At 46.9% G+C, this 19,515-nt stretch overlaps 1 protein-coding gene across 1 annotated transcript in view; it reads right to left on the bottom strand.

Annotated features, from left to right (window-relative positions):
• Positions 1 to 243: 243 nt before the first annotated feature.
• Positions 244 to 19,515, bottom strand: part of Ubx (ultrabithorax) — a 119,152-nt gene continuing 99,880 nt past the window's right edge. The window contains exons 4-5 of the mRNA XM_046624120.2: positions 10,469 to 10,700; positions 244 to 311 (exon numbers count right to left, since the gene is read on the bottom strand). The gene's annotated coding sequence lies outside the window, so the exon portion shown is untranslated. The remainder of the gene's footprint in view (positions 312 to 10,468; positions 10,701 to 19,515) is intronic.

Below are 19,515 nucleotides of genomic sequence, written 5' to 3'. Positions count from 1 at the left end.
ACGGTGTTATAAAAATAAATGAAAGGTTTGTCATTTCTTCCATATATTTCGCAAAGTAACAGAAATATGTAAAGTAATACCGGTAATATATGTCAAGGTGCCCGTGGAAAAAAATATTTTTCACCGTGAAATTTGGGAAAAACCCTGGATTTCTTTTTCCGGTTTTCGTATACACCCTGGTACGTGTATATGTATTTCTACCAGTTGTACAACTTTCTTGAATTCTTTCCATCAACTTTCCTCCAGTTAATCCCGAATTAATTACCGCCGCAGCATCATCATCAGCGCTGTCCGAAATCGAGTGAATAACGCTGAAATAAATTGACAAAATTGGAAATCCGTTACTCACTCGTTACTCGCTACCTACACACACACATCCGGAGTCATTCGACTGCAGGTTGTACGTTATTTTTTCACCGATTAATTAACCCACCCTCTACACTATCCATCGTTCATTCGTTCATTCGCTCGATTCTCTGGGTCAGTGGCGGCCATATTTTTAATTCAAAAGGCATACATACGTGCACCCATATTCACACGTGATTTTGCTTCTGTACGAACGCAACCAGTATGTATGCATGTGTATGTATACACGTGAAAGCAGCGAACCGCGGTGTGACACGGACATGGGAATCGGGGAATCGGTGATAATTAATGGACCACTGCAGGCCTCTTTCTCTCTTCTCCTGGGCAGACTCTCTCCCTCTCTCCCTCTCTCCCTCTCTCCTTCCATCTCGTTACATATCCCTCCTCCATACTCGAGCGGACTCAATTATTGTCGATGGCGCAAGGGCGAGTGCCTCGTCAAGTGTTGGAGTAATACGTGTGTATGCACGCGAATATGTACGCGTGGTAACAGGGGGGCGGCGGCGGCGGGGGCGAGGGTGGGACTGGATGAAACGGGGCAACGGGGGGAGGGAGAACCGAGCATGAGCAATGGCCGGCAGCGCTCCGTAATAATGTTGTCTTCGTCGGGGCCCCGCCGCGGATTTTGTTGCTCCTTTTATTCCGTTCGTTCGTTCGTTTTACACACACGCGCACCACTCGCACACGGACACAGTACAGAGAGAGGTGCGCACACTGCACTCACATATGCTCACATCGGTACGGTTTGTATTCCTCTTTTATTTGCCCGCGGCGCAAGAATGTAGCCTACAGTCCGCGCCAAGATTAAAACCCGCGGTTGCGCAACCCCGAACCAACTCCAGCATCCAGCACCGCCATCCATGATGCATTCGTCTCGAGTCGGGGTACAGCGTGTGTGTTTGTTGAACTGGGATCCGAGAGGTATGGGTATGAAAGGAGTAGTGGAGGGGGTTGCGGTATAATTTGGCCCCTTGATAGACGAACCTTAAATGCGTTCTATTCGAAAAATATATAATTCAGTTAGAAAAACATATTCGTATAATTTTTTTTTCTCACTGTTGGATAATGAGCTGTATGTGGTACAACCGCAGACTGAATGAAAATCGTGTCGTTGTATAGAAAAATGGTAGAACTCCTTGTAAGCTTGTCATTCTGTCGCCCTACTGTTCAGGGTTGAAATCGCGAGTATCGGGTGTAATGTGAGCGTACCAGTTATTGACCCTGTCCCAATTATTGACCTTCTTTGGTTGCACCTGTTTGATCCTTAGTTCCAATAAAACCAAAAAAATAAATTTATAGTACCCAACCCTCTGGCAGTTGGTTTTATTCATCGAGAAATTCACAATTTATGCCGACAATTTATTATTTTGTAAAATAATTGGGTCAATTATTGGGTATAAACGGGTCAATAACTGGTACACTTACCTTAGTGCTCGATGATGAGAAATTCAAACTCACCTTCCTACGCGCGCGACTTTTTCAGCGAGCACGACTCTCTGGTGTAGAGGATAATTTTAGCTCATATATGCGTTTAGTCGCGATGCAGAATTATGCGGTACGAGCTTCTGATAGCTTTCTGAACCATAAATCAGGCACTCTGTATGCAAAACCTGATGTGCGATGGTACCGGTGGTAGTGTTTTATCTTCGAGTTTTAGGTACACATGAAAGTATATGTACAGGTATAAATATACCGAGTTGCGTGTGATTATGAGAAACGATGAGCAGATTATATTTCTGACCGCGTGAATGGAAGAGTGTGAGTGGTATGATTTATTTCTACAAAATTTATCGATCTTCTCATAGGAACACAACCGAGGAACTGCTCACTCTGCAAGATGATTGTATCAAGCATGTAGAGACGTTTAGTTGCGAACGGGTTTAACTACTTCGCGTCGCTAGGTATTACACGATGCTACCGCGGTGGTAATTGCATGTGACAGTAACTGTTCTTTAAAGTTTTCATTCACGAACCCGCGCCTGGTCATGGTAAGTAATTGAGTAAGTAAGCGAGTAGCGTGAAGTTTCTACTCCCGAGCTTGCCGTACAACGACGAGCCACCCGCGCTTATTTTTGGCGAAGTTACATCCCCCGCCTGTCGGTCCCCGCAAATGACGGCAAGATTCGGAATGAAAATGCCGTAACCATTGATCACGTGTCGGATAACGAGTGGAATTGGCTCTTGCAAATACATTAAGAACGCGCATTCGAGCGGCGGAAGGGGGGCGGCGTCGAAGGAAGAAGAGAAGAGCTGAGGGGGGCGGGGGGGGGGGGGGGGCGGTACAGATTGCGGTGAGGAAAGACGGGAGGTGGGGTTGAAGGGGAGGCGTCGGTACTTGATATCGGAACTCGAGAGGCAAGCAAGCAACCTCGCCTGCAGATAAAATAGAAAAATCGTCACAGCTTGCAAGGGGGTATGGCAAAAAGTATAAATTTCTTTAATGGTGCTAATAATTTCATATCGCATAATTTACTTACTGCGAAACGCAACGCCAGTAGCTACCCAAGGCATTAACGAGGAGCCTAATATTTATGTGATACTCGCTCGGCCGTCCGCCGACCAGATAACACACCAACCAAACCCTCCTCCCCCCACCCTCAACCACCCCCAACCTCCACTTCCTAACCACCTTACCGAGTCTTGTGGACGAGATAAAAAAAAAAGAAATGAAAAAATGAAGAAAAAAAAAGACAAACTAAACCCCCTTGTCGCTAAAGATACCTATACACCGTGTACAACCACCCTCTGGATCTTCAACCCCTGGCAAGCTTACAGGAGAATAACGAAGAGAATGAGAAAACGACGATCGAATCGATGCTAATTCAGCTTTACATCCCTCGGGTAGTTGCAGGTTTTGTAATAGATTTGGGTAATTCGAATGCGAGGAAATAGACGTTGGCTGGAGGCTGTGAATTATTATTCGCTTTGCAAATAATTGGTATAACTTTTGCGGGTTTCGGTGCCGGGTATATATTAAGAGTCTTCTTCTGACGGACTCTCTCGCCTTCGAATCGTTTGAATACCGGCCAAGATCTAAATCTCTGTAGACGTATGCGCTTCTCTGGTTCTTTTCAAAAGTTAGGCGTGTATTGCCTTGGCATTCGTACGTAAGAAAGAATATTATTTGCCAAGTGCAATGCTGTATGGCCGGATTCATCTGTCTCTGTACTTATTTACGTTATACGTATACAAATATACGATCGGTCCAATGCATCGCGATGCCACGCGATGACCTAAAATTCAGTCAGCCGTGAATCTCCGTTTTATTGCTGGAAAAATTTTAACGATACGTTCGAGAAGTTCAGCGAAGCTATTCGAAGCTCCAATCGCAGATCGCAATTCGTATGATTATTCCCTCGAACTGCTCGAGTGTGTAATTCTTAATTAAAATTTCAATTAGCAGTTGGAAATTTTTGGTTCCTTAATTGCGTAATCACGGTCGTTGAATCTCGACCAAAAAAGCTCTGTACGCTCCATCGTTCACTCGCTGGTAGACAACGACGAGTGAGAATAAAGGGGTTGGACTCTGCTCGACGAGCATGTGTTTACAGCCTGGGATACACGTGGTGTGTAGAAATTTTGTCGCGCTGTATGGAACTGTGTATATACTATACCTACTATATCTATGCACGGTGCACTGCATTACCGCGGGGCGTAATGTTCCCGTGCGGAGGCCGCGCGTTAATATATTTTATTTAACACTGACACGTGTGCCAAAATTACCGAATAATTAATGAAACTAAACTATTAGCATAAATTTAATACCGTTCGGTCAATTATACGAATAATCACCACCGTATCACTAATAATTACCATCCAAAACCATTATTCCGCGTATTACACATCGCCCCGACTGTTGAATAAAAACAGATTACATACTCAACCGGTTCATCTTCGTTATCGTGGAAAGAAAATAGCCCCGATTTGTACCGCTGTTCAATATGTTCGAGAGCATTATTACAGGAAGATAGCTGAAAATCCAGAGATAATTTTTCGACCTTAACCTGGGACCAGAAATGGTTAGGGAACATAATCCCTCTGCCTGTTATTGTCTACGTCGCATCAAAATACCCTAATCGATGTTAGCCGAAACGCATTCCCCGGCATCAGCTGAGTTTGCCATCGTTAGCTGTCGTCGCATGATTTATGCACATGCAGTTTCGCGACCGTGCGCGCGAACGGTTCCATCAATCAAAAGGTGGCCGCGAAGCGCGCGTGCGCGCGCGCTGATCATCCGAGCGATGGCGTTTGGTCGCGTACGCGTGATTACAAGCCGAGAGATGGACAGAGTCTCGGTACGTGCTCGGCGATCGATCTTCCGGTGGGACAAAACGCGGAGAAACCTGCACGTATCGTTGGCTTGGCGCCCTGCAGGCAGAGCGATTGCGCGCGATAATGAGTAGTCATCGCACACGCTGATCGTACTCGCGAGAATGCCTCCCCCTCCCCGCCCCATCCCGCCCTTACGACACGATTCGTAGATCTTATATTGCGCGTTGTAATAACTCTCCTTGTACATGAGATGAGGTCGCGCAGTACGAGCCTCGCATATGCGATTGGCCCGCGTCCTCGTCCTCGTCCTCGTCTTCGGCGATGCGCGGCCCCCTGGGCTAGCTACACGTGTGACTCGCCGGAGGAAGAAGGGGGAGGTGGGCACCCTGAGAGTATTCGACGCCGATGCATGGGAGTCAGGAAATCACGATCAACATTGCTATAACTGTCGACGCCAGGACACCGTCATCGAAGCGCTTCGAGAATAATTCAGCAGCGAATACGTGGCGCGCAGACCCGCGACTAGGACGGCCATGCGTCTGCACACATGCTCGAGCATGCTAGACTTTGATGTATCGTTCGGCGTGCCTGAAATCCCTTCGGGAACACACCGGGAACCTAAACTCCCACCTCTTCTCCGTTGGGGATGCTTCCTGGGAGTTCTCGGTGAGACGGGTAAAACGGTATTCACGCCTCCGGGTTATTTTCCTCTGGGAATTTCAAACGGTCAAACGACAATGGACAATGGACGGAAGACAAATATTGTACGGAAATATGACTCTCCTTTTATTTTCATGTATTTTTTTTTTCTTTTCAAGGGGCTCGTATTTTTTCTTTTATGTATTCGTATTACTTGTCTTATACAAGCCTTAAGTTCGTCTAGTTACAACGATTCTATTATACACTTCGTTATTCTAACGTGATATTTATAGTCCGCATGCGTAATTTATGTTGAAGAGACAGACGTTGATGAATTACTGTTTTAGCCTCTAATCATAAATAATTTTGATGAGCATTTATCGTACGTTAATAGATTTGGAATTAAATGTGCAAGCTTTCACTGCAAAAGGATTATACTTTTGCAGTGCGGAGTATCCGCGTTGAAGAGATGGACTCGATGGATTTTACATCGAAGCGATATTGCATCTGATAATACATTCCGGATTTCTCTGCATTAATTTTCAATTCACGTATCTCAGACATAGCGAGTGGTGAAAAACTTCATCAAATTACGTACTCCGTAATCAATCATAGCTGCGTGTGTTAATGGGTGTAGATGTATAGTTAGAAGCGAAATTAAGCAACCGGAGAGTTAAGACAACAGATTACCGCAATTAAATTACACCATTACAGAGTGGAACATATTTCACGGTTGAAACCACGATGGTCCATTAATTGTCCGACGATTTCGTATACAAAAAAAAAGAAACGTTGCAAATTCTGAGATTTAGGGCCTGGCTTCAAGGGCTGCATGAAACGATGAAACTTCGGTATGAAAATGAGATATTTCAAGATTTCGTGGGTGGATATCGATTACGATCTTCAAGTCGGTGCAACGTAATGTTATAAAATAATATATACAGTCGCGGAAAGAACGGCGTATAGGTGGGTACGTAGATTCGATATAGCCGGCGCTATGAGGACATAAGGAAGACATACAGCGGGATGTACACTGTATGGAAAACGAGGAAGAGGAAGATGAGGCTGCAGCAAGGAGTGCGAGGACGAGAGGATAGGAAAGGCAGTCGAGCGAACCACCCGCACTGGCGCCCTCGGCTCACCGGCTCCGTCGAGGCGCCGGCGTCACTTCCGTTTTTCCCCCCAGCTGTCCCCCACGAGTTGGAACTCCCGATGTGCCGTGGAACCCCCTCCGAAAACTCGGCAAAACCGGAGGAACCAGAGGAACGGGACACTTCCGAGCACGCGCCAGGATTGCGACTTGCATTCTATACGCGCGGGCTTCTCTCTCTTAACCCCCCCCCCCCCCCCTCTCCGCCGCCGAACTGACAAATAAATACGCGATGCACCGGCTAACCAAGTCCGGGGTTGTTGATCCGACTACAGCCACGACTCTTTCATACGTATACTGGAGAAATATTTTTCCTCGTTTTTTTTTTCATTCTATTCTGGTGATCCGTATTAACCAAATCACCCGCTGCAGGATATTCAGTCTGCAAAGCAATAAGATGAAAAAGTTTCTAACGTAATCTTGACGTACGTAATTTTTGTTTGATTAATTTAGAAGAAATGATTTTTGCGGTTGATGAACACATTTTCTAGATTCAAGATTGGAAAAACTTGCATTTCAAGTCTAAGTAAGTCTTTCTTCTTCTTCTCCTTATCATTGGACGGATATTTTCAGGGATCAATTTTATACGCTTTAGCCGAATACACGTGTCTTACGCTTGTTTCTGAAGGATAGCTGTTATAGAATCTTAATTGAAATATGTATATTGATAATCGAAAGACTCCGAGGGTTGAATGTGTATTTCATCGATATCGCAGGGTGAGAGTGTGATTGCACAGCATGGGTACACACTCGCAAAGAAAACGAGCTATAGCTGTGCGAGCGCGAACGAACGGGAAACAAACTTTTCCAATTATTTTGTCGCATTTTAATCTTGATTTATAATACAGCCTTTGGAAATTGCCAGGTTCGTATAGGTATAACACGGTAGCAGCTCCTTTGGACCTTTCCATGCCGGTGATGAAACGTTGGTAATTTATTCGTCCGCGCTGTAACACTCTTTGATGAGTTTTCACTGGAAACCTCAGAATCTTGTTTCCTGTCATCTGGCGCGAAATCATAAAGCCTCAAATGAGTTGGTCCGGCATTTGTACCCTGTCTCTTCCTCCTCCTCTCTTCCTCCTCTTTTTCTACGTTTTGCCGCTCCTCTTTTGGTCCGCGGAAACATGATTCGGGCCAACGAGCTTACGAACTGCTGGACTACGTATTTTACAGACTTTTCGTTCCGGACGCTTGGGTATTACTCAACCGGTCATCAACTCTCAGGCACATTATGACCCGGGGTCAAGTACGGCAGTACCAGCAGGCTAGAAGAAAGGGCGACACTTCTTTACCTAGGATGAAATTTGACACGTTATGAGCGGGTTTGTACTTTCATAGCAAACGGTGAGATACCATCGCGGTGATATTCGTACGTATGTATATACAGAGCTGGTTTCTAAGAAAATGGACACGGTTTTGTTACCGAGACAATTCGCGGGCTGGAATGTCCATAAGTTTCTTATTTCGTCTTTCTCATACCGAGTAAGTTTTACGGAGTTATACCCACAGCTTGAAATAAATATAAATCGAACGGTGCGATAAGGCGCGTGTTGTGATTACCGATGTCTTCCGATCGGCAGCGGCACCAATAGAAGACGACTTCGTTCCTTATGACAAACGTTCGGGCTTGCCGGGGCCGGCAAAGGATGGAGCAACGATGATCAGCAAGGCGTGGCGGGGCGAGGCGAGGTGCTGCAGAAACGAAGTGTGGCTCCTAACCGCGGCGCACGAGAGGTGCTGGCATGCGTTGCATGCGAAATGAGCTTGTAGGATAAATAACTACGCCGGCAGCAATAAGCTTGGGTGAAATTATGAATCCTGTCATCCCTCCACACCGTCGGCTCGACCTCGCGGGCCTCTCGCCATTCCCCAGCCCCTCTCAATTATTATTCTCGCGCCACTCGCTCTCTGTGCCTGCGTGTGTGTGTGTGTGTGCATGTGTAATCCGAGAACCCGCAGTAGTCGCGGATCGTCTAAAGGGGTGAGCTTTCAACGGCAAAACTAGCGAATGAATTGAAAATAATGGAATGAAAAAGCTTCGCGCGAAAGTTATCGAGAAGAAAAAAACGGTGCGATTATTATCAATATTTATTTTTAGTAATTTCATTGAACGTTATTTTAAATACAACCAAAATTTATATTATACTTATGCGGTTATGGATATGAAATAAACAGTTTAAGGTCGACTGCTTTTTCCTCGTTGAAAAACCTCGCGGTAGAAATAGAAAAGAAATGAGGAAAGAATTGGTGAACGAGAAGTGGGAGGTGGTTGGCCAAGTTCATGAATCGAGGTTTTCGCGTCGAGAATGTGGGTAATACGTGGAGTAGTAGGTATACGTAAACGTAAACAGAGAACATTTCGGGACATTCCGTTCCGCGCGGGGCTAGCAGACGCTTGGAGGGATATTTATTGTAACGAGGACTTATGGCGACAGATTTAGGAATTAGGGTATCGCGCCGGTCCCGGCAAGGGTTTCCATGGAACCCATGCACGGGCACGGACAGGGGCCGCCCAGCCACCCACGCACACACACGTTGTGTACGGTGCACGGTTGCCCGTATACAAGTGTGGGGGTGGCCCCTTGCCTCCCCCCCCTCCCTCCCCTTGAAACCCGGTATATGGACCCACGTGATACCGCAATAATCCACCAGGATTATCCTTCGTGTTCTGCACGCCTGCGAGGGGCTTCCGGACCGAACTGTGTGAATACCGCTACATATAGCGAAGGGTCTTACATGCTATAGGCGACGATATATTATGGACGATATATGGTATACACATGGGCACTGTAACATGGACAAGCCGTCGAATAGGCCCAAGTAATACGCCTCGATATTGTCGCTGAAAATCTAAGGCCTTCGATGCGTAAGGTATACGTTTCGGTTTTACTGTAGGTATGTACTCAAAATCGTGTAGTATTGCGATATTCGTCGAAATTGCGAATACCAATTCTTAATGTTATTGTAGGAATTTATCGATTGGTCTGACTACAAGCTTTGAGAATTGAGTGTAAATTCCTCGATACGAGGAATGATACAACCATTTATGACGGACATGTTTGCTAAGGGATGATCAATATATGAAATCGTGTCAAATCTCTCTTTGACACCTGCGCGGGTGACGTGAACAAATCATCAATAAAAAAACGGCCCACCCTCAGAGCCGATCCGTATAATCGCACGGCGTAGGAAAAAATATATGATACGTACAGGTGTGGGGTGTTTTTTTAAACACCTGTGAATGTGTGTGGGATTACATATATGCACGCCCAGAGCTGGGGCAAACTACGCAACCTCCCCCTGGTCCGCCCGGTGCGATAATTAATTTCTTTCACTCCCCCCTTCCGGTATTCACGGATCCGTCGTAAAACGCAAAACCTCGTAATTATTACGTCTCATTTGGAGGTGCGATAGATAAAAATCCGCCCTGGGACGAAATGATCCGCCTATAAATCCTGTGATTAATGTCCGCGCGCGCATACCTACCTGCAGACCTCTCTCGGCAGGCAGCAGGGCATGACACGCACAAACGGAAATTTGAACACAGAGTGAGAGATGTGCGCGTATTCTCGTTCAGGATACAAGTTCGCACGTGGCACGGCAGGTCCGGCGAAATAGGGGGAGGGAAAACTCCCTTTTCGCGTAGGTAATGCACGCACAATGCCGGCTGATGCCTCGAGTGGGAGTGAGAAAGATAGAAAGAGCGAGAGGGAAAGTGAGTGAGTGAGTGAGTGAGTGAGTGAGTGAGAGTGGTATCCGAGGGGTGGGAAAGTCGAGGGTGGAACCGGGGCGGGAAAACAGAGGCGGGAGGCAGGGGGTATGCGCTGCGGATTTATTCCCGCCAACACATTCATCACGGCGGATTTAGCTGAACCCGTAACGCATGGCCGAGGATATATGTCTGTGCTGCCAGTCCCACCCCCGAGCCCCGCCGCCCCCACCTCAAACCACCTTCCGCCCTCCCTCGAGTGCCGCTTTTTGCGAAATAAAAAATAACAAATAATGAATGAATGAAAAAAACAGAAAAAAACAGAACCTCACCGTGACTGACTCTTCCCGTTGTAACTCTTCCTCCAGGGATGCATGCATGAAACCGCGCATTACGAATCGGCATGTCCGATACGGTTTTGATACGCTTCGCGGATACGCATCATTGTTATTATTCCCATAGCTTCGTTGCGGAGGAAGATTTTACTATGGTGACGACGATGACGACGACGACGACGACGAAGAAGATCACGACAAGTCGCACGATGGTCCAAATTTTTCGGAGCTGAAAATTTATGCTTGAGTAATTTTTGCTCCGAACGAAACTGTTTGAAAAGAGAAAGTGCAGCTTTTACTGTTTTACTTGCGCAGCATTTATTCGTGCAATCGTACGCGTGTACTCACATACGTATGCATGTATGTACGTACATATGTATATGTAACGCGCGACCAACGTTGCGAGTACTTGTACAGAGGGGGTTATGTCAAGGTCGTAATTTGGTGCAGAGTGTGATAAATATTTATTTAGTTTAAACGAGGAAAATGGTAAAGAGAGCGCCACGTATATACGTAAACGCTGCACGGTTGTTATACCCGAGAACACTAAATTCAACACTCGAGCTAAGCTCTCCGGCAAACCGGGCATTAATGAGGAAACGTTATTTCCGATCCCTCTGCGTATCCTTTGACGAAGTGAACACATTTCATCAATACTTATATATATAATGGTATGTCTCGAACGATGGCGGAAAGTACAGGTAGGGGAAAAATGCTAGCAGGTATCTGGGTAGGGGAATATAATAGTGGGGTTGATCGGGCAGGGGGGCTGATAAATCAATTGATTGAGTCGATAAAAAAAATAATTTCCAAAACCACGCCAAGAAGATGTATAATAAATGTAAAATACGGAAGCTGTGGGACAGCGGCGTCGAAAGCCGGGTGCAGTTCATATGTGCGACGGATACGGCAGCTAGCCGTTTCTGAAAACGGCCGCGATAAGAACGCTATTGGAATGTCGATAGCGCCGGATGGTTCTTTGGATTTGAATTCTCGAGAGGCAAACCGCGCCGCGGGTGGGTGTGGCCTACCCACCTCCCCTGGGGATGGGGGCGAAGGTACGAAGGTGCCGAGGGGATGGGGATAACAAGCGGAGTGAAGTACCTTTCGCGGATAAAATGTAGATGAATGAGCCATAGATTATTTCCATCCCCGCACGTACAATGCCATATCTTTCTAAGGGCACCGTGTGTGCGTGTGTGTGTGTGAGTGTGCGCGCAACGCCGTGGGATGAGGGGTCGACTGGGGTGTGGGACGAGGATGAGGGACTATGGGGGGGGGGGGGGGCTCTGTCAACGCTCCGCGCCATGACGCATGGCGATCAGCTGCTGATAACGTTCAACGATTTATTAAAGAGTCATGTGCCACCATACTTCTCTTCTTAAATCACCTACTCGAGCAAGCAGCAATGACAGTTGACCACGGCGATAATTCAGCCCCCCCCCCTGCATCTCATACTCTCGGAATATACTCATTTTAATCTGTAGATACACACGGGGTCTGAGACTTTGAAGTCGTCATAAAAAAAAGCATAGGAATTCACACCTTGACCCCGACTTTGCCGATGGATTAGACACGCTTGGGTGATTCGGTATCACTTGACCTCAAACACGTTTAACGTTTCGTCAGCTCCTTAATCAACGATTTGGATTATTGAGTCATATCTTCACAGCGATCTTGGACAGTTGTATACGGATTTTGGAATAGCACTTGCGAAATCCATTCTGGCCTTCGTTTATACATTTGTATTGCTTATTGTTAGTGCCTGAGTGCTTGAATATTTTTCACAATCATCCACTCACTTACTCATCCATTAAAAACTTCCTGTATTACTTAGCAACATTTCAGTTGCCTGTTATAAACCATATTGCCTACTATAATGAACAAAAACTACATCCCCATGATTAAATACTCAGAATTATTAACTCTCATTGCCAGTTATGCTGTATGAAATATTGCAATCTTGAATTATCGACGTGTTACAACTAAACAATTCGAAATCTGACTGACATGCAGAACCAGATCAGAACGTAATCGTAGTTTGATATCTTGGAATTACTTTGTGACACCGTCGCCGTGTACAGCCGAAGAATAGCGCGAAGTCTGTAAGATTGGGCGCCATTTCGAAAACGGGTTGCGAAGCAGATTAGCGAAGGCTAAAGCTCGTCCAGCCTTTCACAGCCACAGTACGTCTCTATGCGAATTCCGGCTCCATTATGTAGTCGCACTTCGCTCGTGTTCACAAATATCAGGCACAAATCCGTAATAAAATATGTCGCGTAAGTAAAACTCTGTCACTGCCGTACACCATGGATCTATTGGCATGCTCACGCTACACTGTAAGAGAAAAATTTTCACAGCAAAGTATGGCTGCTGCCCATGCCATCCTAGCCTAGCCAGTCGAACCTGACGGTGCAGCTACCATTCAATGGCAGCTGCACTTCTCCCCTTCGTTTTTCTCTCCACTCCCGTACCAGACCATCGGGGTGCATCCCATGCTCCGTGCCGTAGCCACGCTGTGCGGAGGGGTTGGCACCCATGGCCAACATGGCCTACCGCGGTCACAGCTAAGCGCTAGAGAACATCCGTCTGATCTGATGAACAGACGAAGAAAAGTCACGCTCGTCTGCGCTAGGAAGACAGTGACAGTGTGTCAAAAATTGACTGTGACCCGTGCGTCGAGTACTTCAACGATCTTGGCTTGTGATTCACGATCCGAGCTTACCAAAAGCGAAAGTAAGATTTCAGTCGTGTTTGTTTTCTCGCAATATTATCGTTGGGGGGGGGACATGAATAGTTGGGTTATTTCTTTCGTACTTCCTCGATCTATTTGTATTTCCCAACAAACCTATAACAACTTTGCTGGACAGTTAGAAAAGAGTGCAGGTTTTGTCAAGAGGAAAGACAGAGGAAGAGTTTGAGCTGGTGGAAGTGGGTGGAGGGTGGAGGGTGGAGGTTGGAGATGGGGATGTGGGGAGATTTTCGCTGGAAGGACGACGCGTACATCCAAAAGAATAATATAAGAAGAAAAACTCGACCCAAATCCGAGGGATACGAAAAGTTGGCTCGTCGATCAGATGGCGGAAGGAAGCGAGGAAGGAAGGAGCGAGCGAGGAGACTGCAGGAGGACACGCGCGCTCGCCTCTTCTCTCCCTGATGCCGACGTTGCGCTGCCACTGCCGTGTATATCTTTCGCACGATTCCATCCAGCTACCGTGTATGCCTTCGCATATATATCCGCCCCGTCGTGCTTACTTTGCGCTAGATGTTTAATACCCCCCGTGAAGACGGGGTGCCCGGATCTCCATATATTCTGAAATTATCTTCCAGCTCCGGGGTGTCGCTGGAGTTTTATTTACAGCCTGAAATCGCGTGCAGCTTTCAAGTTATCGCAGTCCATAGTGCAAACTATTGTGATGCCTCTCAGTAGCGCCTTCAGATCATACGATCGATGAAATTTATAGCATACATTTTTTTGACGAATTTTTGAGTAGCACTACTTTTTACTCGGAAACTGAGATCGATAACAGGTTTGATCATAAAACGATCTCACTTGAAGATACTGGAAATTTGTTTTTTGGTGTGGTCGGTTTTATGGTAGTTCAGAGTCTGTCTTCTTCAGATCAAAATAGCTACCTTATACGCAGTAGCCGAGGCGCGTTTAATCAGCCATTATTGGCAGATGATTGGTCATCTGAAATATCGTTAATTGAACCTAAGCCTCAATTCACACGACCATCGATCACTTCTTTCGATGGCTGTAGATAATTATCTGGGACAAATACAAAAAAATAAGAGAGAGAGAGAGAGAGAGAGGAAGTAAACGTAAGACGAAACTGAACTTGATAATTAATATTTTGTAATTTGAATTGTATACATGATAATTGGTGTCGGTGCTCTGAGGCGGCGGTGCTTTTCCCGACGGAAAGTCCGGGTGGTGCGTAGATCATTTCCTCGGAATGGTGTTCCACGAAGAGAGTTTGACCCCGGGCGGTAACCGGGCGTGGACCAAGCCCGAGGGTGGGTGAGGGGGGGGGGGGGCGGGGGGAGGGGAAGCATATCTCTGCGAAGGCATCACCATTTTCCAACTTGTCTCGAATCCCAGTGACGTAAGTAACAACATATATAAAAGTAAGTGACTCGCTCGCGGGCGGTGATGCACAGTCCTTCGCTATCTGCCGAGTCTATCGGGCAGTAAACAGCAAGCGGCAGATAAGACCGGAGATATATTATGGACGCTGCTGGTTCCATCGTACCTCCGCACTCCCTCTCTATAGCTGCGACACACCACGGTTATGCGAGAGCCGCTGAAGAAGCCTGCAGAGTTCTATACGGACACGTATAAGTATACTAGCCACCATCCTGCTCTATATTTCGCTGCTTCCACCGTCCCGCCACCGTTCCTTTTTTTTATCCTTCTTCTTCTTTCCACTCATCCCTCGCCTCGTATCCAGTTTGCCTGTAAAAACGCCACCGGCGTCTGAATAGTCGCGCAAAGGACGGAAGTCGGTTTGCAAGCCAAGCATGGGGCGGCGGCGCCAAGCTCCGTCGATCTCCCTCCCTCGAATTTCCTCCCTATTTTCGCCGTTCGTCGTTCCTACCAGTCGTCCTCGACGACGACGACGACGAACTTCTGCGTGTACGTGTGTATACCCATCCCCTATCGTTCCCATCCCCGCCCCCGTTCACCACCCCTGGATCCTCGAATCTCCACGAGTCCACGAATCCGCGATGCTGCGATAGATCACGCCTGCGGGGCTCCCCGCGTATTACCGTATTTCTGTATTCCGTTATTCGCTCAGCGTGCGTGTCTTCTCTACTGTCCTTTAGTCGGAGAAAATGGATACGCGAACCGCGTGAAAACTCATCTCGATACAACCTGGCACCCTGCGACCCTCCAGCTGCGGCCACCAGCCGTTGGACCAGCGCTTTGGATTGGCACACTCGATACGTGGATTCGCTATCTGCAGAACTTCGTTTTATTAATTGAAACAGAGATATCCGGGACGTTGCAAAAGGTGCTGCCGATCAACCGAAACGTTCGTTCTCGTGAACCTAAACGTCTTCAGCTTGATCGAAGGTGGAAAGTTTGAAACTTTCGGTTACAATTTTGCCCAATTTTGACAAAGTGGATGTGGTATTACAGCCAAGTCACCATATCAAACCCGTATGGCCGGTATTCAAGTGTTCGGTAGGACGCGAGTCGCGCATGGCTACGCATACAATGCGAACGCGAGTGCCTTATTTTCAACAATAGTGATTACATTAAGTCCACCTCTGCTTGGATTAAATTATACACTCCGAGGTTAATGGCGCCCGAGGGCAACGCGCAAATATCGTTTGCCGAGATGGATGCGTGACACTAGGCACGTTCGATTTTCAATACGCAAAGGTATTTTAATGGGCCAACGTTAACCACGCGTATTGCATATTTACTCACCACTTACCTAACCTAACTCACTCGCTCGACACTGATCCTAGGCCCACCCGCCAACCAGAACTTGGCAGAATGCCTCCCCGAAGCTCGTATCATACTCTAACGCGCGCGGTGCTTATGTCTCTTCTTCACCTCCGTCCCTAGTTTCTCCGTAACAACCTACGTTTTAATTGCCAAGTCCCGAGCAGCTCGCACCGGGTGATATTGCCACTTGTGGATTAATATTTTACCCTGAAATTCTACCTCTTCATAAATCAGACCGCGGGCTAGCGAGCGAGTGATCTCTTGATCTTGATGACCGACCGTCACTCGCACGAATTGTCCAACTGCCCGAGTGCCCGACTCCAACCAGGACTACGTATACGGATATCTAAATGTCCATCATCGACGGTGACCGTCGTACATGCTGAGAAAAAAAGTAACGCTACACTGTTCTCGGTCTCTGTCACTCAGAATTTACATTCGCCGGCAAACACGTGCTGGGTATTTTCAAATTCACTCATTGTCAATTCTACGTCATTCCTGAAAGACAACTCGGTTCAATCACTTGAGCCACTCGATCAGGCTACAATTACTCTTCGGAGGATTTCAAGTGTACGTTTCTCGAATCGCTGTAAAAAAAAGTCCAACCAATCACAGCATTTCGCATTCATCTCAATGTTTCCGTATAGTTGGAAAACAACGGTATTGTACGGTTCGAGCAAAGAGAAACCGCATGAGCAAATTTCGAGAATTTTTCACCATTTCACGGTTGGTGGCAAAGGGTTACTTTCGGAGGCGCGATTTGCTCGAGCTTTATTTTCTATGGCCGAGTGCGAAGAGTCGGGTTAGACGGTACGCCACCCTCCCGCCTGATCTACATAACCATCATGGTTTCCCTTATGTACAGTACGCGTATCTCGCCACCCTCCCCGCGGAGTAACTCGGTACATACAGATAGTCGGGCCCATCAGCCAACCACAAAAACGATTACAAATTAACTCGACGCTTCTTCGCGCGTATATTATTAACCGCAAGGGGCACACGAACCCTCCGGGGGTCCGTGCAATTACAAAGCCTTTTGTTTCGCGGTTGAAAATCTTCACCGACCCGTCTGCCGCGTTCCCCCCAATCCCGAATTTTCCACACCCTTTAAGGTGTCGAGTTTCGTTGGAATAATTACAACCAAGAACCGATGCTGGAGTCGCAGTGCAGCTCTGAAAATCGGGCGTGACACGCGATGAGTCATATTATTCATCACGGAGTTGATCTGCGCAAACCGATGCGAAACACGCAAAAACTCAGAAGGTCACGTTCTATTTTCTGTTCCACTTTTTTCTTCTTTCTCTAGAGAATGTTTTGACGCTATTGCCGACGGCGAGGCGCTGAAGGTCGTGTGATAGGTGCTCTAGATTAAGGAGGTCATGGGTTGGTTCCACTCGCTGAGAAGATTAAGGAACCCTGGACAGCGGCTACTCTTGGCCTTGTATAGGGACAACGAGGTACCGTTTTTTGCGTCAGATAAAAGAAGACAAAGAAGACGGCTCTCCGCGTGACGGATCCAACTGCCGCCGCCGTTCCCTTAGTTTCCGCAAACAGTCGGCCGCGCTTACCGTTAGGTCGGCAATTGTCACTAAATACGAGGAACGGTATGTGCTCTATTTTTGGAAAAACGACGATCACCCAAGGTTTTTACCTCTCAGGACCCTGCCAGCACCGCGTCCAATCCTAAAACTGTCAGGTACCCAACGCCGGTGCGAATTTAGTGCCCCCCTTCGAGGTCGATTCGTTGCGACCTTGCCCTTGAACCGAGACTCTGCGATTTCCTATAAATACTAATTGGAACTATGGGAATCCCAGAAGAAACTCAGGTAGATGTTCTTGAGTGACATTTTACAGAGTTGCGATACGATGTATTTCTGCAATTCGCATAAACACGGTTTCACAACGTTGGAATCAGTTGTTCAACTTGCGATCGTTGAAACTCACTCGCAAATTTAAAATGAATTTTGATATTATGCAATACGAATTTACGTGACGGTGACGATGAATCAAGGTTGGCAAGAATTCCAATTCCGGGTACAAGAAAACGGACCGAAGTTAGCCAGTGTACCTTCTAGAGCGAAAGGAGGGCCGAAGGACCTGGATTAGCGATTTACAGACCTACATTAGAGTTTAATTTTATGAGAATTAGTGTTCCGAGATGCGGCTGAAGGTTGGAGCGGCCAATATCGTGTCTAATAATGCTAATAATTTGCGGCATGGGGGTTAGGGTGAATATGGGGGGGGGGCTTCCTGGACGGTTGCCCGCAAACGTCGGCAAAACGAGATGAGAATAAGCGAAATAGACGGATAAGACAAGGAGGGCGACGTGCAGTGCGACGAGAGAGAGAAGGTGCCGCCGGTGCCGGTGCCGGTGCTCGTGCTGCCCGGGATCTCGGGACCAAGAAATAAAGGGACGGCCAATTAGAGGGCGAGAAAGATTTATCTGCAGACGACGGGTGCGCCGGTGGCAAGGGGTAGCTTTTCCACCGGAGAACTCGCCTGTATTATCCGCCGCCCGCCCGGCGGACGACCCGGACAACCCGGCCGACTGGGGCCCCTGTTCCTGGACAAGTTCAGCTGCCAATACCCGCTGGTTCAGCCGACTGAGCATCCCGCGGCATTAATTTACCGATGTAGGTACGGCTGCCCTGCGTTGCATCGAGTTGAATTAACTCACTTGCCTGCTTCGTATGTCGTTATACGCGATAAAGGTGGTTTTAATGAAATGAAAATGCATGCCAGAGAAATTGACGGAGACCAAGAACGTGATGCACCTGTATCGGTACCGTGTCCACGCGTGTTGGAGGAAGGGAAAATCAGAAGTGATATTTGAAAAACGGTCGCTGAAGCAACGTTGCGGGGAATTTAAGATGCAGAATAATTAAGGACGCGCTTATTCTATGTATATCAGATATTTAATTGCTTTTTTCTCGCAAACTGAGAGGAGCTCGTAAATTTTTGCAATTACGGGAACGTGGCTCTGCGGGAAAAGTGGGCGGTTGACGCGCTATGTATATCCTCGAAGTATTTATATACGTATAATACATACAGTGGATATATGCGTTATAGGCTGGTGGAAGCTTTCGCGTGAAAACGCGAAGCCGAGAAGCGCGGGTGTGCTAGTAATAGTAGTTGTATTTAAGTAGCTACAGGTTATGTATTATATGCGTAAGCATCTCGACCGGCGAGAAGTTAAATTATTTTAATAAGAACGCTTGACACCTTAAGTGCCGGGATAAGCAGATCAAAGTGTAACTCAGGTGCTGTTTCTCTCCCCTTATAAATATTTACACACGCTAAACATAGAGTTGCACTTGTAGAAGAGATGCGAGAGAGCCGGCAAAAGTAGATAACGTTGGTATACATGCGCACGCGTGTATTCGATGTTGACAAAAAATTACACCGACGACAGGATCACAGATACAGGATTACGGGTAATTTTTGCCAACATTTTCTCATCCTTTTTACTTTCCAACTTTTATACACAGGTTCTAATAAAAGCTTCTCAAATGCTCGACTGTTATTACAATGTCAGTGGTATCGTTGCCATCGACTCTGAACAGTATCACTTTTGTGTAAACGT

This window comes from Neodiprion pinetum, chromosome 1 (assembly GCF_021155775.2).
Source record: "Neodiprion pinetum isolate iyNeoPine1 chromosome 1, iyNeoPine1.2, whole genome shotgun sequence".
NCBI lineage: Eukaryota > Metazoa > Arthropoda > Insecta > Hymenoptera > Diprionidae > Neodiprion > Neodiprion pinetum.
This window is presented reverse-complemented; position numbering and strand designations above follow the sequence as displayed.